Genomic DNA, 18917 nt, shown 5'->3' with positions numbered 1-18917 from the left:
AAATGACTCGTTATTATACATAATCCAACAGTTAATATGGTTCTACTGTATTTCTATTAGAATTTGCAATAGATCATGAAGAATTAATCCAATACTATCTGTAACTCTGGAGGGAGAATCCCAGGCAAATACCTTTGAAACCAAAATCAGTCAAAGGGAGAAATAAAATGTATTTCTTACAAGCAGTTATCCACTTCTGCTACCCCATGTCTCTCATGACCAGGCTGCAGAAGAAAAGGCCCCCACCCAAACTCTCCAATCCAGATAAGCCCTCCCTTGCCCCTATAATTACGTATTCATTTGGAGATGGAAACACCTGCACCATCTGGAAACACCTATTGTATGGAGATTCACTAAGGTCAGGCGAGAGATTCTGGAAATGCTGCAATTTTACCTACAGGCCACCCCTCTAGAAAACTTGCCTCACAATCTACTCATTCCCCATTTTCTGCAACGGCCCCTGTGCAAGAAAACTGGAGGACTGTAACCAGATTAATAACATAAAATCATGATAATCCTCATGCCAGAGGATTCAGCTAGGTTCAAAGTCCTTAAATCCGTAGCTCGCCCATTCCACAAGCAGTCAGTAGCTGCCAGGTAGAGAATTCAGAGCTATTATCATGCAGCAGCTGCAGCCAGGGGGTGCATCCAGGCAGCAGGGACTACAGAAGAAAATAACCTTAAGGGCAATATGATAGATTTAATGACACCAGTATAGGCAAATTTTATCCATCAGATAGGATGCATGCAAGAGAGTGTTCCTGTGATAGGCCAGTGGCAGGAATGATCTCTTGGACTGGTCTAGCATACCAGACTTTGAGCCATCTCCCTGTGGAAGTTACAGAAGGTACATGGACTGACAATAAAGATAAAACTTTTCCATAAGATGCTCTTACCTCCTGAATGTTTTGGGTACACTACTGTGATCTTTGGGGGCCACTCTGCTGTTACTCCAGGAATACACAGGAGGCCAGCTTCTAGGCCTTTCACCAAGGTGCCAGAAGGGCCAGCCATCCCTGGTCCATGTGTTGAAGTGTCCAGGGCCACATCCACTCAACAGTATCTCCACGGCTCAATGCAGATGGGGCTGGTAGCAGGATGTTGCTCTGCTGGCCATATCCTGGGTTCAATAACTCCTCTTTGGTTTGTACATACAGTTGTATAGGTGAGGCAGCAGTGTGTGTTAGCATAGCCACAGGGCTCAAGGCTCCCTTTTGGGGCTTTTCATTCAAATGCCATAGCATTGTCCATAGCAAACTGACCAGCCCCATAAACTATTGGTGTCCGACCTCAGGCCAGATTTCAACAAACCTTTGTAGATCTTTACCATTTCTGTTCTGGTGGGATTGTACGGTATATGAAACTTCCATTTATTCCTAATTTCTACAAGCATTCTTGTAATGCATGACCACTAAGTGGGAGCCTTCATCACTCTCAATCACCTGCAGTCAGCCGTATGCTGCAGAGATGCTCTAGGCCCCTTTGGTGGTTTGCCAATGTGCATGACATGCAAGAAAAGCAACCAGTAGTCCAGTAGCTGTGTCCACACAAGTCATGGCTTACTGATATCCTTCTGATATGGGCAGAGGCCCAGTAGAGTATATCTGTCACCTGACAAGGGGCATCGGCCCAGCCCCCCTTTACTCTTGTCCCATGTTGCTGAGGGACTCAGTGTAAGTCCCTTTTAGAGCACACAAAGCACTCCTTCCTGGCTCTGCTCATTTCTTCAAAGGCCAACTGCAAGCCCCACCAATGGGCTACAGCTCACATTGTCTTTTACCATGCATGAAACAAAAGCAGGCTTCCCTTCTAGCCAATACAATGTGTCTGCTTCATCATTCCCTGGGAATGCCAAAGGCAAATGGCCAGTCACATGATATATGATCACAGTCTTAGTCTGACCAGAGAACCATAGGTCTTGCCAAAACTCTTGCCCCCAAAGGGGATGGTGACCAACTTCCAGTAACCATGGTACCAGGTTGGTAGCCACAAGGCAAAGCCCCAAAAGACAGCCCAGCCGTCAGTGCAGACAACTATAGGGGAGGGCTCCTGGGGGATCACAAGCCATACTGTCCACAACTCAGCCCATTGGCTGTTCTTCCCCTCTCCATCCTCCATCCATACTGTCAGTTTTAGAATGGAAAGCCACAGCCCTCCACTTCAGAGGCAGCCCATGAGTGGAGCTGTCTGTATACCAAGCATCTTCAGGTATAGGGGGATTTCCTTCTTCATAAGGACTCTCAACTACCAATGGCTCAAAAGTAAGTTCTTCCTGCTTGCCACTGGTATACATCACTGGCCCCAAAAAGCATTGGAGTTCTCCACTTAAGGGGCTATAGAGAAGGCACCATGCTACTGTAAGTATGCACCCCATTTGGCCAGTGTAGGCATCTGTGTCATGCAACTCCGTGGCCTTTGGTTCCAGCCTCACACTCAACCCAGGATGGGATAAGTGATTATAACCTTAGTTGGAGCTGTTCTGGCAATGGGCTCCATAACCACCAAGGCATGGTACACAGCAGCCAGTTGCTTTTCTATCAAGGTGTACCAGACCTCTGCTCCTTTCCATAGTTGTGACCAGAATCCAGTAGGTTGGTATGTCTATTGAAGCCGCTGCCAAAGGCCTCATCCATAACTATCTTCCATTACATGAACATCTACCTCAGAGGGCGTTGATGAGGCCATTACTCTCAATGCCTGTGTGGCCTTGACTGCTCACTTAGCAGCAGTAAAAGCAGTTGCACATGTGTCATCCTAGTCCCACCTGATGCCCTTTCATAACAACGAGTATAAGGGCTTCAGAATTTGTGCCAAGTGCACGATAAATACTCTCCAGTAGCCCAAAAGACCCCAAAACTCTTGTAATACTGCTACAGTGGTAGGGGCGGGGAAAGCCTGGACCTTGTCTATGACTGCTTCTGGGATAACTTTAGTTTTACCTGACCAGACAACCCCCAAAACTTTACTGAAACAACCAGATCCCTGAACCTTGGTGCTGTTCACAGTGCATCCTTTCTCCTGTAGATGTTACAACAGTCTAGGAACTGCCCCTTTTAAATCTTCAAGAGAATCAGACATGAGCATAATATCATCAATGTAGTGATACAGCCAAACTGTTGGCAGTTTCTTCCATGTGGCCACGTCCTGGGCTACAAGTCCATGACAGATGGTGGGGCTGTGGAGGTGTCCCTGTGGAAAGACAGTGAATGTCCACTCTTGGCCTTCCCACATGAAGGCAAATGGTTCCTGACTTTCCTGTGCTATGTCAATAGAGAAGAAATCATTTACAAAGTCTACACCATATTGATACATCCCTAGTTAATGACTATGTTCATAAGCACTGCTATAGAGGGAACAGCAGCATCCAAATGGTGTGGCTTTATTGAATTCCCCATCATCCATGGTACTATGCTAGGAGCCATCTGGCTTTTTCACTGGCCACACTGGGGAAGCAAAAGGACTATGAGTGGGCTTTATGATGCCCACCTTCTCCAACTATTGTATAGGTTCTCCAAATTCCTTGTGCCCCCCAGGCAATTTATACTGCTTAGTATATGTCACTCACCTACATCCAGGCAGAGCTACAGGTGGGTGCTTAGCATGTCCCCTCAGTACTGCCTTTACCACACGTACCCTCAGTCTGAACTCAACCTGCAGTGGCCTGTAACACAGGCACTGCAGGATATCTACCCCCAAAATATACTCAGGGATTGGAGAAGACTACACAGTATACTCCTTTGGGGGTAAATGCCCTATCCCCAGTGGGATTTGGCCTTTCTTTGCTGTGATTGCCTTACCCCTGGAGCCATCTATCACAGCAGGGTTCCCAGGAAAATACTGAGGGGTCCCATGAATCAGAGAACATTCAGCTCCTGTGTCCTCCAGTGCCAGGGCATATTGTACATTCACAGGGGACCGATGAATTGCTATTCTAGATGTAGCCTCCAGTCCCCACTACGGCCCCCAAGGTGGAGACCTTGGTCCTCCCTCAATTAAACCTCAGTGCCCAGTCATCGTCCTGTGGGGGTGAGAACTCAGGCAGAGCCTGAGTACTGTCCCCCAAGAAGTCTTGCAGGGACACAAGCTGGGCATGGGGCTTTGACTCCAGCTTCTGTCCTGGACCTCAGCGGCTGGAACTGCTGCTCTGGCTTTAGTTGGTGCCACAGTTCTAACAAGATCCTATTGGGCTGCCCGTCAATTTTTTATTTCACTGTCCTGGGCTTTATCAAATCAACACATATCTGGGTCCTTGAGACCTACCTTCATGTGGTCCTTTGCAGCTCTCCTTTCTGTCATAGCCCAGACTTCTTTCCAGGCTCTTATTGTTTCAACCTCCCACAGATCTGCTAAAGTACAAAGGGACTCAGTTATGGGTTGTCCTATGTGGGGGGCAAGAGTAGTCACTAGAGACCCAAAAAAAGATGTGGGAGCTGTCTGCAGCACCAGATTTCTCATTCCTATGGAGAACAACTCCTCATTGGGGCCCTGCGGGTCCATATTATAAATGATGTTTTTCAGGCCCAATCCCTGTAATACCTGCCATAGGTCTGCATATGTTTTCGAGCTAGTGGGTAAGTATGGTAAATCACCCTGATAGGCCAAACTGCCCTGATGGCAGTTTTCAGAAAATCCAGATGCACTTGATTCTGTGAGGTATGACAGGCACTTTCAAACTGCTGCTGGTGGGAAGGGTGAGTCATCTGGGAAGTTAGTCTACTCATTTCAGAACCCAACATAACAGTTTTCCACTCCCTCCTCCCAGAGTTGTAAAAGCCACGTAGGCGGAGGTTCCCATGGCTTCTGTCTGTACCAGATGTTCATGTCCACCAGCTCATCCCAGGTATAGGGCAGAGCATGGAGTGCTCCACAACCTGGGAGGGGGGGTCCTCCCCCTCAGGAACCCACAGTTGTGTTTTTTACTTTCTTGATTATAACAAGGCAGGCCTTTACTACAAGAGAGGCTGGCGCCTCAGGCAGTGGTCTGAGTAAGGGATGGGCCCTCAGCCGCGCCCGTCATCCTCTCCTGACACCTCCTCCACTATCCCTGGAGTTGAAGGCACTGCTCTTTCCTCTCCCTCCCCCACAATCTTCTGCAGTGTGGACTCTCCTGCTGCCTCCTTCCTCAATGCTGCTAAGGAATTTTCCAGGAGCTCAACCTGTCCTCTCAATAACTGTCTCTCTTCTTTAAGTGCATCCCATAGGTCATCACCTATCTCCTCCGAGTGATGCTGAAGTGTTTCTCTTCCCTGCCAAAGCCTCTCTCTCTCTCTCTCCTATGTAACATTTTACACTATCTCCATGAAAAGAGTTCCTACAATCCCAGCTGCTACATGGCCACACAGTGCAGCCCGCTGAAGGGTGGCACCCATGGAGACAGATTTCAGGGTCAGAGGTCCCGCCAACTACTTCCAGGTGTAACTGCATGGGGAAAATCCTGGGCAAATACCTTTGAGACTGCAGTAAGTCAAAGGGAGAAATAAAGTTTATTTCTTACAAGCAGTCATCCACTTTTGCTCTCCTGTGTCTCTTATGACCAGGCTGCAGAAGAAGAGGCCCCCACCCAACCTCTCTGGTCCAGATAAGCCCTCACTCTCCCTTATAATTACCTACTGATACTGAGATAGACTATTCCTCTCCACCCCCTGGTACACCCATTTTATGGAGATGCACTAAAGCCAGGTGAGAGATTCTGGGAATATTAAAATTTTACCCACACCATCTTAGCCCAGTTTATTTTTATTCATTTTCATAGTGCTATTAGTCAATTTATAAATAACTATATGGGTTATACTTATTAGTACACCTAGACCTGAAACCTTTTTCAAATGGAAGACTCATAATCCATCAGATCTTTCCCATTAACTTCAGTTCTGCTATCATATATTTTTTCAAAATGTACTGAAATTTATTTCTCCTTTTGTAATTGAAAAATTCATTAACAAAATTATATAGGAAGGGGGTTTTTCAAAGCTCTATGGCACATTAAAGTCAACTCAGAAAACAATATGTTTAAAAGAAGAGGCTTTAAAGAAGAAATTCATAACTCACCTTTCAATTGATTTGAATGCTTATACATTTATTCTCAAGTTTAACTTCCTTCAAATAAATTTTTCTAAGTATCATCTGTCTTACATCTTTATCCTTCAAATTTTTGCATTTGTCTATTTTCTGTGAAGATAGAAAATTATCAGGCAATATTTAACTTCCACTATTCCACTTGAATCTGCTGAGTCACTCTTCAACAGAAGTTTAAGAAATATTACATATAACAAATAGTATATAGCACATAAAACATTACAATGAATTAAGGAAGCTATCCAATAGCATTATTTCAGAGGTGAAAAATGGAGGAGTTAAAAAAGTGAATCTCTCATTCCACTGAGTCATCTGAGTATGTTATGAGCCTTTAATTATACCATGCATCATGACTGACAACAAATGGTTCTCAATCTGTTTTGAATAACATTGTAGGTGTGAAAAACATACTAATCATTGTGGCAATAACTTGCACTTGAATATGATTAGAGTTTTAATCTTAATGAGAAATTTAGATTTGATAGACTTATTCTGCCTGGTGTACAGTTACAGGCAATATTAGATATTCTTGATTGAAAATAGTTATTAGATAATATGTATAGTTAATAGTGAGAGCTTAAAGGAGAATGATGGTCATGCATAAATTTACAATGTGAATGATTAAGATGACAGGAAAAATATTTTTAACTTTTAACCCCAAGTCCAGGCAAAACAAAAGTTCCACAAAGTTCAATTTCTAATTAGTATACTAAGGAGCAATTCAATTAGCTTATTAAAAAAAGTGTTGAAAATCTATGAAAACTTTTACCCAGAGATGCCTTTTTATATATTTAATATCCACAGTTCCTTTTCCAAAATTCTTAAATTCAAAAATTCTGGAAGCAAACATAGTTATACAATCCATTAATGGTAAGCTGTTGTGGACATGAATACCAAAAAACACTAACTTATATACCTCCTGTCCATTTTGCAATGTCCTACTTATTTAAAAATAACTAAGCACCTGTTTAATTATAATATTAATTTCATTGGATGTAATGCATATAAATTTCCTTATGTTCCAATAAGCTGGGTTAAATGCAAAATTCTCAACTCTTTCTAATGATAATTATCACTTTGCCAAAATGATACTGGCTTATGTTGATGTCCTGACCAATTATTAATTGGGCTTTCATTCTCAGACATATCATGATTCTGATTATATATTAAATGTCTTCTTCCTTCCACTCCACTCTTTCCTCCCTCCCCACTCCAGTTTTTGGGAAAATCCCAGTCTTCCTTCATGATACCCCACATCCATTAAGCAGTTTAGGACTGTCTGGATGCATGACTAAGGGGGGAGGGTTGCAAAGTCGATCTATATGTTAGATAATGCAGTTATTTGTTCTTTATGAGATTAAAGATAAAATTAAATAGGAACTTAAATATATTAGCACTACAGTGGATCATTGTGAACACTTCATGGATTCCTCTCCCATCTGGGGCATAGGTTTGGGGTTGGCATGAGCGAAGAAGAAAGTGAGCACAGAAGCAGTGGTGCAGCATTCTGTGCCTGAAAATGGGGCTGACTGAAAGTTTTGGCATGGGTATGTTTGCTTATTATATGGTCTATAGCACATTTTACTTTAATTCTACAAGGCTTGAATTTAAAATATAGGGTAGGCAACCTTTCCTTGTAGTTCAACTTACTTTATTTTCAAGTCATGCTCCAAAACATCTAGTCATCTTCTACTTTACTTTCTTCAAATGTGTGTGGGTAAGTTTAATATATGTTTAGATTTTGTGAAGATACATATATTTAGTTGTATGTTAACTTCCCAACTATTTCACTTCTTATAGTTACTGTTATACTAATGTTATGCTATACATTTTTATAAAAAATAAAAGGGCTGTGCATCTTTCCTAGTAACAATGGAGTGCTTTTAAATTATTTCACTATTTCCTTTTTAAAATTTTCTTGTTAGGAGAGAATTTGAATGTTTATAGACCAACATTTCACTAAGCAAATAAAACTAAAGTCTTCTCTAAAACTTCATGAACTGACCACCTAACCCCCAAATAACTTAAAATCAAAATGCAATGGGAAAATATATGCTCTTTACTTCTGTTCTATTTCAACCTCCAAATGTAACAGATGTATTGCTAATATGGATCTGGAGGAGTGTCTTTAACAGTTTTGAGTTAACAGATGAGCAGTCAGAGAAAGTTTAGAAATTATGTAATCAACAATATCTTCATGACCTTTAGAAACATCACTTACCAACTAAATTACTTTGTAATTTCTGAAATTATTACAAAGTAACTTCATATATATAAGTTACCTTAAAATGGCTCTTACAGCAAGTACCTCAACACAATAAAGGCCATATATGATAAAACCACAGCAAACATCATACTGAACAGCAAGAAGCTGAAAGCTTTTCCTCTAAGATTGGGAACAAGACAGGGATGCCCACTCTCCCCACTGTTATTCAACATAGTACTGGAGGTCCTAGCCATGGTAATTAGACAAAACAAAGAAATACAAGGAATCCAGATTGGTAAAGAAGAAGTCAAACTGTCACTATTTGCAGATGACATGGTATTGTACATAAAAAACCCTAAAGACTCCACTCCAAAACTACTAGAACTGATATTGGAATTCAGCAAAGTTGCAGGATACAAAATTAATCCACAGAAATCTGTGGCTTTCCTATACACTAACAATGAACTAACAGAAAGAGAAATCAGGAAAACAATTCTATTCACAACTGCATCAAAAAGAATAAAATACCTAGGAATAAACTTAACCACGGAAGTGAAAGACCAATACCCTGAAAACTACAAGACACTCTTAAGATAAATTAAAGAGGACACTAGCAAATGGAAACTCATCCCATGCTCTTGGCTAGGAAGAATTAATATTGTCAAAATGGCCATCCTGCCTAAAGCAATATACAGATTCAATGCAATCCCTATCAAATTACCAACAGCATTCTTCAACAAACTGGAACAAATAGTTCAAAAATTCATATGGAACCACAGAAGACCCCAAATAGCCAAAGCAATCCTGAGAAGGAAGAATAAAGTGGGGGGGATCTCACTCCCCAACTTCAAGCTCTACTATAAAGCCACAGTAATCAAGACAATTTGGTACTGGCACAAGAAGAGACCCACAGACCAGTGGAACAGAATAGAGACTCCAGACATTAACCCAAACATATATGGTCAATGAATATACGATAAAGGAGCCATGGACATACAATGGGGAAATGACAGCCTCTTCAACAGCTGGTGTTGGCAAAACTGAACAGCTACATGTAAGAGAATGAAACTGGATTATTGTCTAACCCCATACACAAAAGTTATGTAAGTCAGAAACCATAAAATTTGTAGAAGGAAACATGGCCAAAAATATCTTCAACACAAACATGAGCAACTTTTTCCTGAACATATTTCCTCAGGCAAGGGAAACAAAAGCAAAAATGAGCAAATGGGACTACATCAAACTAAAAAGCTTCGGTACAGCAAAGGACACCATCAGCAGAACAAAAGGTATCCTACAGTATGGGAGAATATATTCATAAATGACAGATCCGATAAAGGGTTAACATCCAAAATACATAAAGAACTCACGCCTCAACAACCAAAAAGCAAATAACAATTAAAAGGTGGGTGGAGGATATGAACAGACACTTCTCCAAAGAAGAAATTCAGATGGCCAACAGGCACATGAAAAGATGCTCCACATCACTCACTGATCATCAGGGAAATACAAATGAAAACCACGAGATCTCACCTCATACCAGTTAGGATGGCCAACATCCAAAAGACAAGGAACAACAAATGCTGGCGAGGATGAGGACAAAGGGGAACCCTCCTACACTGCTGGTGGGAATGTAAGTTAGTTCAACCATTGTGGAAAGCAATATGGAGGTTCCTCAAAAAACTAAAAAGAGAAGTACCATTTGACCCAGTCATTCCACTCCTAGGAATATACCCAAAGAAAACAAGATCCCTGATTCAAAAAGACATACGCACCCTTACGTTTATCAAGCACTATTTATAATAGCCAAGATATGGAAGCAACCTAAGTGTCCATCAGTAGATGAGTGGATAAAGAAGATATTGTACATATACACAATGGAATATTACTCAGCCATAAGAAAAAAACAGATCCTACCATTCGCAACAACATGGATGGAGCTAAAGGGTATTATGCTCAGTGAAATAACACAGGTGGAGAAAGGCAAGTACCAAATGAGTTCCCTCATTCGCAAAGCAAAACTGAAGGAATGAAACAGCAGCAGACTCACAGAACCCAAGAATGAACTAGCGGTTACCAAAGGGAAAGGGGTTGCAGAGGGTGTGTGGGGAGGGAAGGAAAAGGGGATTATGGGGTATTATGATTAGCACAATTAATGTAGAGGGGGCACAGGGAAGGCAGTATAGCACAGAGAAGACAAGTAGTAACTCTATAGCATCTTACTATGCTGATGGACAGCGACTGTAATTGAGTATGGGAGGGACAGGATAATAGGGGGGAATGCAGTAACCATAATGTTGCTCATGTGAAACCTTCATAAGATTGTATATCAATGACACCTAAAGAAATAAATAAACACTTGTGCATGTTTTTGTGTGGATATAAGTTTTCAACTCCTTAAGGCAAATATTTAAGGGCACCACTGCTGCATCATATGGTAAGAATATGTTTAGTTTTGTAAGACACCACTGAACTGTCTTCCAAAGTGACTGTCCCATTCAGCTTCCCACCAGCAAAGAATGAGAGTTCCTCTTGCTCCACATTCTCACCAGCATTTGTTGTCATCAGTGTTCTAGATTTTGGCCTTTCTAATAAGTGTTAGTGTGGTATCTCGTTTTAGTTTATAATTTCCTAATGACATATGATGTTAAGTTTCTTTTCATATGCTCATCAACACCTGTATACCTTGTTTGGTGAGGTGTCTGCTCAGGTCTTTGGCACATTTTAAAATCAGCCATTTCATCTTCTTATTGTTCAGTTTTAAGAGCTCTTTGTTTATTTTTAGACAACCGTCTTTTACCAGATATGTGTTCTGCAAATATTTTCTCCCAGTCTGTGGCTTGTCTCCCCATTCTCTTGAGAATTCGTAGGGCTTTCTTTTTTTCACCTGAAGATGGAGGATCTTGTCTGGCCAGTGGCAGTGGTTCTAATCTTATGGGTGCATGGACTTGCAGAAATACACACAAGGCTGGGGCCCTCTCCGGAGTTTATGATTCAGTAGAGGTATGGGCTGGAACCTACAAATACGCATGTTAACAAGTTCCCAGGTGTGCTGATTCTGTCCACCTGGGAGCTACACTTAGAGAAGCACTGTTCCTGGCAGCCCAGGGTAGGCTTTTCATAGACACTGAGACCTCTTGGTGACTTCTTGGATGAACTGTGAAGCCTCAGGCCAACTCTTTATCTGTTATAAATGTTACCAAAGTAAGTTTTGTGGTAGTTTTTTTGTTTCAAATAATCTTTTTACTTTAGGACATTGTGGAGTCTAGAAATTTTAGCAACATCCAATTCCTGGGGTTGCCACTGGGGTTTGCAAATGCATGGCTGCTGAGAGGGTTCCCACAGATTGTTGGACCACATGTCAGAGAGGCCCAGTGTCGGGAGGAGATGGTAATAAGGGAAGTCACCGTCGGGGTGCACCAGAATTACCTGGGCACCTCTGTAATGGCTGGCATGAAGGGGGTCCTGAGAGGATCCTGTCTTTTAGGTCATTATACACACCATACTTATTGCTGGTTTGGAGCCTTTTATATGACAACTGTCCTGAGAACATTACAGAATGTCGTAATAAGGCATGGGGAATGTTCTAGATTAAAAGGGACTAAAGAGATGTAGCAATCCAGTGGAATGCATGGAGCCTGATTGGATTCTGAACTTTAAAACTGCTATAAAGGACATGTGTTTGGAAATTGGGTAAATTTAAATATGGACTCTCTATTAGCTGCCAGTTCTTAAGCACAGAGCAGAACTTCTAGGTCTTGTTTAAAGTACAACAATTTGAGTTTAATGCCTTCCAGGTGAGAGGGCCTCTGGTAAACACCTTAAGCTGAAGTAGGAGCCATAAAAGGGATACACCCTAAAGGAATTCATCAGTCACAACCAATCAGAGACTGAATCTGATCAGCTCAGTCTCTATTTGGATTAAATAATGGGTCCCCCATTCTGCTGATGAAAAAAAGCTAATCCACTCTTGAGGAAGATATCACCATTTAAAGCTCTAATATGCTCACATTAAAAAAATTAATGACTGCCCTCAATAAAAATTTAGCAGGCATACCAGATCTACCTGTGCACGTCTACTGGCACAAATTTGATTTGTAAGATTTAATTGCATGGGACAACTGACCTCAAAGTGTTACTGAACCAAACAAACCTGGGTTTACTTGCCTGTTGCCCAGCAAAGCCAAACACTGAAGGACGGTAGTGAGACACAGTGGGTGTTTATTGCAGGTGCCACACAAGGAGAACGGGTGGCTAATGCTCAAGGTCCCCGACCTCCATTTAGCTTACAAGCAGGGGATTTTAAGGCAGGATGATGGGAAAGGTTGTAGGGTGTGAGCAGCGGGTGCCCACTGTTCTGATGGGTCAGTGGTGAGCCGACAGGATGGCTCAGGAGTCTTAGTCAGCGGTCTTCTGGCTCCACCCAGTCTGGGGTTTAGTGCTTGGCCAGCAGGTGGTCAGCTGGTGGGGGTCTAAGGTCCTGCAGAAGATCTCAAGGACACATGTGTCAGGAGTTTGTGAGGGGGACTCAGGCCTGTGTCTGTTTGGTTTGCTTTCCTGTGGTTTGCAAGCTCCCATTTTCTTTCATCTCTAACCACCAGGTCCAGTCCCACAGTCTGGGTCACGATTAAGGAACTGGGCTTCTCATTGCTGATACGAAGTCTGAAGGGCTTCATCAGCAGGGGGCTACCTGTGAGGTCACAAAGGCTCTGAAACCAGCTTTCTATGACTATCTGATGGAGTTGGGGAGACAACAGCCTCACAGTTCTACGGTAAGGGTTCCTATTTACTGGGTTTACTTTGTGCCGGGCATGGTTCTAAGGTGCTTTTCATGTATTTCTTTCTTTTTTTTTTTTTTGAGAAGGCATCTCTCATATTTATTGATCAAATGGTTCTTAACAACAATAAAATTCTGCATAGGGGACTCAATGCTCAATGCACAATCATTAATCCACCCCAAGCCTAATTCTCGTCAGTCTCCAATCTTCTGAAGCATAACGAACAAGTTGTTTACATGGTGAACAAATTCCTACATAGTGAATAAGTTCTTACATGGTGAACAGTGCAAGGGTAGCCATCACAGAAACTTTCGGTTTTGATCACGCATTATGAACTATAAACAATCAGGTCAAATATGAATATTTGTTTGATTTGTATGCTTGATTTATATGTGAATCCCACATTTCTCCCTTATTATTATTATTATTATTATTATTTAATAAAATGCTGAAGTGGTAGTAGATGCAAGATAAAGGTAGAAAACATAGTTTAGTGCTGTAAATGTAGATGATCAGGTGTGTGCCTGTAGACTATGTGTTAATCCAAGCTAGACCAGGGCAATAAAACATCCACGTATGCAGAAGATTTCTCTCAGAACGGGGGGGTGAGGTTCTAAGCCTCACCTCTGTTGATCCACAATTTCTCACCTGATGGCCCCCCTGCGACTGTGCCTGTCTTAGGTTGTTCCTCCCTTGAGGAATCTTACCCGTCTCTGGCTAACCAGTCATCTTCCGGGGCCATACAGGGAAATGTGAAGTTGGTAAGTGAGAGAGAAGCCATATTGTTTGAAAAGGTTGGCTTTTTACTTCTTTGCAGATTTATGCCCTGTGGCTTTTATGCCCAGTATTTGTCTTGAGGTATTTTTACCACTTGGAAGAATTATGATACTCGGTAAATTCGATTTGAGGCGCGAATTCTATTTAAGGGTTGTAATTAGGAAGGAAGAAGAAAAGCTATAGAAGTAGCAGGCGGCAGAAAACATGGGAAGATTGATTATTTCTTTGACATATCTTCTTGTAGAGTAACTTAAGCATGTATAGGTTTTAAACTACTAATTAAATTGCGTATCATGTATTTCTTTTAATTGTCTCAGAAACCCTGTGACTCAGGTCTGCAGTCTCTGTTTTACAGATGAGGACAGAGAATTGAAGTAACTAGTTGAAAGTTTCCTGTCTTGGTTGCGGTGGTACTGTTACCAGCCCCTCTTCTGAACTTGAGATGGGTTGGTACGTCCTGACTTGTGATCCCCTCTTGACTGCTGCCAAGGATCTCTGCATCTCCAAAGCCAAACTCCTGATTTTCTTCTTCCAAACTAACATCCTCCTGTGTTTACCACCTTCATGACCGGCAGCGCCATCCATCCATGCTGAGCAGGTAAGAAAACCAACCCCCTTCCATCAGTCCAAGCCGAGGGTTCCTCCTGAACGTCCCTCAGGGGTGTCCTCTTTCCATTTCTGTCAAACCCTGGCCCCAGTTATCATCGTCTCTCAGTTGGGCAACAGCGGTATCCGACTCGATTCCCTTCCCCTTGCTCTCCTCTCTTCAGGATGTAGCAAGAGGCATCCTCTCAAACGCAGGTCTAATGATGTCAAACTCCCTTATCACTCACCACTGGTTTCCCAGGAATCTTCTCAGGTGAAGATTAAACCCTTCATGATGAGCAGTTACCAAAGAGGGAGGCGTTGGGCAGGCGGGAGGGTGAGGGGGATAAAAGGGCACAGCAATTTGCAGTCACAACGTAAGTTGGTCACAGGGACGGTAGTACAACACGGAGAATATAGTCAATGATTCTGTAACATCTTTCTATGCTGACAGATAGTAATCACACTAGAGGGGGTGAGGATTTAACAACATGGGCAACTGCTGAACCCATGTTGTGTATTTGAAGCAAATACAAGATTGTATATGAACGATACTGCAATTAAAAAAGAAATATCTATTACTATTAGTTTATAATTATCAATTTAAATATATTTTCATGTATCACCCAAATCAGCATTTGCATAAAGTACGGTTTATTGCTATGATCTGTAATAAAGGTTAATAAATAATTTTTCAAAATCATAAAAAAAAAGGTCAAACCCTTCACAATAGCATTCAACTCTGCGTGTGTCCGTCCTCACGACCACTCCCGCCATGTCTACTCCTGCTGTTCTTGTCTTTAGGTCCTTGTGCTGCTATGCCTCTGTCCACGCCGTTTCTCCACTGGAAACTCTTCTGTCCTCTCTCATCCTAGGTAACTTACTCCTCTCTCAGGTCCTAGGGATTCTTCCTCAGGAAAATCTTCCCTGGCCTGCCTGGCCCCATCAGTCCTTCCCGGGACACGCCCTCAAGGCCTGGTACCTGTCCTTTGCTAACAATCACATTTGAATCATTTTTACAGGCATCGTTGGCCAACTGTTTCCATCTCTAAGACCAGGACAGCAGGGATCCTACCTACTTTCCCCAACTTTTCAATAAAAAATTTCAAAACTGCACCGAAGAAGAAAGAATAATATATAAAGAACCCCTCACAAATACTAACCCTACAATGATGGGGTAGGTCAAAGGGACATAAAAACCAACTGAAAGAGCTCCCACTGGCCAAAGCCAGAACAATTTGAAAAAGAAAATTAAATAACGTCTAGGCTATTATATCAGATTTTAACTCAAAGTATAAAATAAATACCCATGAGCCTATACTGATATAAATAGATGATTGAATACATAAACAAATGGGGGAGAAGAGATAAGATAAATTCTAAGTAATTCACATAGATAAACTCCACATTCCTTACGTGTGGGCTGCACACAGAGAGTTCCTTCCAGCGTACAGGATGGAAGGGGCTGGGGAGCAACTTTATAGTGAAGAGACACTACCTTAGCGCCAGGGGATCGAGGTCCACATCAACAGTGACATGTCGTGTTGATAGTATGTACCTGATATGAAGTTATTAAAATGACATTTTATCTCTACCGTTTTTCCTCCTAAAACACATGGCCTTAGTTTTGTTAACCTTAAAAACAAAACAGTTAGTTATTTGCCAGCAGAAACAGGTTGCTTCGGCAACAGCAGAGAATTGCAATCGAGGACATGCAAGCTACAGCAGAACCATAGGCATGTCCCGTGAGCGGAGAGGTTTGCTCGCTTACAGAGGAAACGGCAGAGTAGGGAGGGCTGTTCCGAGCAAAAAGTCCCTTGGAATAAACTGGGAGCCCCACCTATTGCAGGTGCTTATTGGCTGAATTGTGACAGTCTGTCCTTGGCTGGGCAATTTTGGGGTAGTGGAAGGAGGAAACCTTTCTTGCTCCCACTGGTGAGCTAAGCGCCTCCTCCAGTGGGTCTGAGATTTGAGTGGTGGCTGTGGGCGCTCCCTGTGCTGGCCTCCCGAGGCCAGGTCAGGGAGGTTTCCCTTTGTTAATTTTCAAGTCCCCTCTTTTGATGAAGATCTTTTTCTGAAAGCATTGCTGATCTTTAGAGTTAGGTTTGCTCTGTTTAGTGTTTTCCTCTCTCAGCAGGACCTCTCAGGAAAGACCTTTCCTGGCTTCCATGTCCTATGCCAGAGAAAAAGTGCACGGCAGTTGGAAACCGCTTAAGGCCACATTTAAAGAATAAGGTCAGATGGAAGAGCTCCCAGGCACCTCCCATCTATAGGCCACATTATTAAGACTGTGAGCATTGGAGATTATCTCCTTATTGGGTACATCACTTTTACAAAAATTTGACAGACAACAAAGCATAAAAGTCCAAATAATTACACAAAACAGAAGAAGTAACATGACAATTCCAGACCACATGATGGTCCTAAACCAGGACCCTGAGTCTGAAAGTAACCAACTGAAAATATTTACTGACATTTATTCTGACCCAAGGTGGAAAGGCCTCTAGAGCAGGAAAACCTGGAGTCACATATGCCTCCTGAAGTCCCTACACGAAAACAGTCATAAGAGCAGAATAGTGACACTGCAAGAGCACACTGAACAACATAACCGAGGGCACGTGGGTAGATACGGTAGAGGTATAAACATGAAGCAAATAGTGGATGCATTTTTTGAAAGCATAGCAAATTTCAAAGATATATTAAAACAGTATTGTTATCTCAAAAGAACTGTTTGGAACCAATTATCAGTGATACAGCCTGTAAGGTTGCAATCTCAGAGACCGTGAACGTGGAGCTGTGGAGGGCTGGAAGTGATATCACCCAGGAAGTGAGATCACCGGATCCAGAAAAGAGAGAACCAGAACTGAGATCACTGGATATGAGATCAGCCTGGAAGTGGTATCACTGTATCAAAAATGAAACTGCATCACTTCTCCGCCACCAGCAGTCAGTGAACCTCCTGACCCCTGCAGTGGTTTCTGTGTCTTTCTTGTATCTATCTCTGTTTTTCTTATCTCCCACCCAGTCCTCTCAGGTTCAGCTGGTTTGCGGAGCTGGTCTCCGCATGGAGAAGCATCCAAAGTCAGCAGGTAGTTCAGATGAAAGACAGACTTTTGTGAATTCTGAACCCACTAACCCGTCAAATGGCTCATGGGATCATGATGAAGCTGTTTCCAAAAGGCCATAAAGAAGTTTCCTCTTTGCAAGGGTTTGGGAAATGCAAGTAAGGGCATTTCCTTTCCACGAAAAGAGATGGAAGGAGGAAACAGTGAGAAAATGTTTATAGGCCTGGTCCAGACACCTTGGGAAAGCTGTCTAACCTGAGGTCTGCCTCGGTTTGGGGAAATCTTTATCTTCCAGTCACCAGGTGGAGTGTAGGCTCCGTGAGGGTTGGGTGCTCTCTTTAGATATGTCACATGAACCCAAGAGTCTGTTCCCTGAAGTCTGGCAGCACAAGAGTTGGTATGCAGTTCGTGATGAGGACCTTTCAGCGAGGTTGAGGAGTCTTTCTGGAGGTGTCTTTCCCAGTAGATGACTCTCTAGGTCAACTGTGATGCTTAAGGTCATTATCTCCTGGCAGTGAAGAGATTACTTCGCCAAAGCATGGTTATTTTTGTTAGGCCTTTAAATACAGAAGCATAACTCCTTTTATCAGCTGTGGGTCAAGGGAGGCAGGGACCAAGTGCATGGGACTATCACAAAGGGTTGGAGTCTATTAGTTCCAAAGGGGTGGATCTGAAATTTACAAGGACTAACAATTTTTGGACAGTGTACTTGGAGGGTCTCTACGTACCTCGCCAATGGAGTCTTAACAGTGCCATTAATGCATTTTACTAACCCCGAGGATTAAGGATGGTATGCATAAGGAAAGTATGGTAAAACCTGCCAGACAGCACAGCGTAGTCACAGTACCTGACCGATACGGGGGGTCTCTGATCACTAATTCGTTTGAGAGGGGTTCTCCAAATAGGAAGAATCTTTTCTAACAGAAGTTTTATTCACAGAGGAAGCACTGGCCTGTCTACAACAGAAAGCTTTAGTCCAGTGAGAAAACATACAAACCATGACTAAGCCATTTTTATCCATGAGATGGGGATGCTGTTTGAAATTCCTTTGCCAAATCTTAAATGGCCTATTGGGCAATTAAAAATGTCCAGGGGCCATGTGGACAGCTGAGACAAGTGAGATAGACACTTTCTGCAGCCTTATTAATATTTCCCCACCAAGATTGTTCATGAACACTATTATTTTGTCTGTAGACGAGTGGTTTAGTGCACGTACAGTGGTAAGAAGGAGGAAATTTCAGAATTTCTGGTAGAGTCGGACTATTATTTTGTCTAAGGCAGAGTTTTCCCCTTTTATCCAACCAACAATTATTAGATTCACATTTTGTTTTTCCCTTTCTGGAGCCACCTGTCAGTTTTCTAAATTATCATTAGGGAGAACATCCCTTTGAAGAATGACTTGTGCTTTGGCTACTGGCTTCTTTAAGATCA

General features: G+C 42.4%; 1 long non-coding RNA gene across 1 annotated transcript in view; it reads left to right on the top strand.

The window, feature by feature from the left end:
- The window catches only part of LOC118929806 (uncharacterized), a 63806-nt gene that overhangs the window by 28091 nt on the left and 16798 nt on the right, over positions 1 to 18917 (top strand). Inside the window, exons 4-5 of the long non-coding RNA XR_008994013.1 lie at positions 12883 to 13053; positions 14192 to 14434. This is a non-coding gene — a long non-coding RNA (uncharacterized LOC118929806). The remainder of the gene's footprint in view (positions 1 to 12882; positions 13054 to 14191; positions 14435 to 18917) is intronic.

The sequence above is a fragment of the Manis pentadactyla genome, chromosome 15 (genome assembly GCF_030020395.1).
Source record: "Manis pentadactyla isolate mManPen7 chromosome 15, mManPen7.hap1, whole genome shotgun sequence".
NCBI classification, from domain to species: domain Eukaryota; kingdom Metazoa; phylum Chordata; class Mammalia; order Pholidota; family Manidae; genus Manis; species Manis pentadactyla.
The sequence above is the reverse complement of the archived record's forward strand: the minus strand, read 5'-3'. Positions and strand labels throughout refer to the sequence as shown.